The sequence below is a fragment of the Miscanthus floridulus genome, chromosome 13 (genome assembly GCF_019320115.1).
Source record: "Miscanthus floridulus cultivar M001 chromosome 13, ASM1932011v1, whole genome shotgun sequence".
In the NCBI taxonomy this organism is placed as follows: domain Eukaryota; kingdom Viridiplantae; phylum Streptophyta; class Magnoliopsida; order Poales; family Poaceae; genus Miscanthus; species Miscanthus floridulus.
In genome coordinates this window covers 86,220,046-86,223,418 of record NC_089592.1, presented here as the reverse complement: position 1 = coordinate 86,223,418, position 3,373 = coordinate 86,220,046, and positions in this window count along the sequence as shown.

Below are 3,373 nucleotides of genomic sequence, written 5' to 3'. Positions count from 1 at the left end.
TGTTCGATATTTGGGACCTCCTTCTATCAGAGATGGAGGATACTATAGCTGAGGGCTTCAAGGGTCGCAGGCAGCTTCCATAAGCACATTGGATCACATTCTTTATGCTCAAGGCTATGCAGGTTAGGACTCCTGAGATGGTTGTAGAGTACAAAGGTGCCACCACAGAGTTTCCAGCTTATAACATGGCACAGAGGATCAGGCATAGCACACCATAGGCATCCACTCAGCCTCGCCGTCGTCTAGAGGTACCAGAGTCCATAGCTCAGCAAGACGAGATTATCAGAGGCATAGCCGCTACTGAGGAAGAGGAGCTTGAGGCTCAGGAGGAGAGGACCGAGTCTAATGACAGTTCAGATGACGACTACCGGCCTATACCTCAGATGCCTCCATGCAGACACGATGCAGAGGCCGGCAGTTCTAGCTTAGCTCCACCTGCACCATAGACGGACCTCGCTTTGATTGCTATTCTTGAGCGGATGCAGCAGGATCAGGCATGACTGGCTTAGGAGACAGCTGCCAACTTTGCACAGTTTCAGGCTCGTTAGGACGAGTTCCAGCGATAGCAACAGATCCTCCAGCAGCAGCAGCAGCAGATGCATCAGCAGCAGTTACTCATGCAGCAGTAGCTTATGGGATTTATGCAGCATGTAGTAACAGCACTTGGGGCTCCACAGCCTCAGCCTTCACCCCAGCTTGCACAGCCTGCCACCACTTCGATGACTCTAGTAGTACAGCCCAGTGGGCTTCAGAGTCAGGGACAGCCTCTAGCTCCGTTTGCTTCTCCCACAGTACAGGTGTCCCAATGGTTATCCTCGCCAGTGGTAGCCCCGCAGTTCACACCATATCATACGGGCTTCTCACCGGATCAGTCATCCTTACTATTTGTGCCTGACACGTCAGTCTCCAGGAGTCTTAGAGCATCCTTCATCGAGTTGATAGGCATGCCTATACCGCCACATATGCATACCACCGGTCCTTCTACAGCAGCTCCTATCGTGGTAACTACTCAGAGGCTCCCTTCGTCTGTCGCATCTTCTGATCCTACGACAGATATACCAGCAGCATCACATGCCGCACCTTCCCCAGCTCAGACCCAGACCGCTTCAGAGACACTTCCAGCCATAGAGGGTCAGTCAGTACAGAGCTCAGGGTCCGATGATGATGGCGCCTAGTTTCATCTTGCTCCTCGTACCTCAGCGCCCGGCTCATCCGCTGTAGCCCTGTCGACCGACTCTTAGGTTTTGGTGTTTGATGCCAAAGGGGGAGAGGGTTCGAGTATGTAGACTCAGGGGGAGCTAGTTATCTATTATTAGCTTATTATATACATTTGGAGTTTTATTTGTGTGATACACTATTACTATTATGCATTCGTGTGTTTACTTTCATGCATACTATTATATATATGTGTTAGTGATATCTAAGTGATTGTGATATATGACATGTGTGCTCTCTACTTTGAATTCCTTTATATGTCATATCACTTGTGCAGTGCTCATTTGCTTTGCTTCCACAGTTTATACTCCGATGCAAATGAGCTTTATTACTTGTACTCATGCTTATTTCATATCTTTTGAGTACATCGTGTTTGCTTAGGTCATATAAGCTTGCCTAACTCTTTTGTTCTTATTGACAAAAGCTTATATGAACCAAGCATAACAAAAACCTCACTCTTTCACATACTCGAGGTGGTATTGTCATCAATCACCAAAAAGGGGGAGATTGAAAGCATCTAGGCCCCTTATTGGGGTTTCGGTGATTAATGACAATACAAGATTACTATGACTAACGTGTGTTTTGTAGAGGCAATTAAGTTAGGTCATGGTAATGGAGATCAATTGGGCAATCAAGGTGGTCATGCCCCTATGATGGAAATCATTTTGGTTTTCAAAGGATGGACGACAAGGTTAAGGATGACTAGTTCTAAGTGTCGATTGGAGTTGGAGTGACACTTAGAGTAGTTTAGGACTTTGTTTTTCCTTTGGCCGTACTATTAAGAGGGGTATGGACGGGTAGCTTGACCTAGATGAGTCTAGTGAGTTAGGTGTGGTGCACACTTGTTAAAACTAGCACTTAGGTAGCTCCACAACAGCCCTATGATCCTATGGAGCAAACTTCATTCACATATATTCGAGAGTTGGAAGTGAATGGAGGGTCAAATATTGACCTGGATGCTGGCTCCGGTGCGACCGGACGCTGGCCGCAGGGTCCAGTCAGTACATTTGATCAAGGTGATTGCGTTCGGTGCGACCGAACGCTGGAGTGGTCAAGTGATCGAACGCTGAGAGGCAGCATCCGGTCGACTCCAGTAAGGTTCCAGAGAAGGAAATCTATGACCGAACGCGTCCGGTCAATACTGACCGGACCCTGAGGATCTAGCGTTCGGTCGAGTACAGTAAGCATCCAGTGAGGGTTTAATGCGATCGAACGCGTCCGGTCAGTGGTGATCGAACCCTGCCAGCGTCCGGTCAACACTTAAACATTGGTGTGCGGGTTGAACTGACCGGAGCGTCCGGTCAACATGACCGGAGTGTCTGGTCACCCCGTAGAAGCACATAACGGTTCGTTTTTTAGGCTGCCTTATAAATAGAAGCTCCACTCGTGTGTGGAGTTAATTTTGCTCATTCCAACAGCTGAGAAACACGTTTGTGAGTGCCAAGAAGAGCAAGGTCCTAGTGAGGTGATTGAGATTTGAGAATCCAAGAGAGTAGCCTCATTAGTGAATCAAGAGTAGCAAAGTGTGCATCCACCGTTCTCATTAGGCTTCGTGTGGTTAAGTGAGAGTTTATGCTTGTTACTCTTGGTGATCGCCATCACCTAGACGGCTTGGTGGTGATTGGGAGCTTGGTGATCACCCGGCGGAGCTTGTGGGTGACCCAACTCAAGTTGTGAGCGGTTTTGGGTGATTCGCCGCGATGGAGTGTCGAAGAATCAATCCGTAGAGAGCACTTGATCCTTGAGCGGATCAAGGGGGAGCTACACCCTTGCGCGGGTGCTCCAACGAGGACTAGTGGAGAGTTGCGACTCTCCGATACATCGGCAAAACATCATCGCGTTCCTCTCTCTCTATTTACTTTGAGCATTTACTTTGAGCAATTCAATACTTGTCTTTACATTCATAGAATTGTCATGCTAGAGTAAGTTTGGAACATAGGTTGCAAGTCCGTTGTGCGTTAGATTGATAGAAACACTTTTCTAGGCACAAGGGGTTAATTGGGCTAACCGTAGGATTTAATTATTGCAAGAAATTTTAGAATTAGCCCAATTCACCTCCCCTCTTGGGCATCTTGATCCTTTCACCTTATGCTATTATAAACATGTTTAAAGCATTCACAAGGTTCCACACACATTTCATACATTGGTTGCATATAAA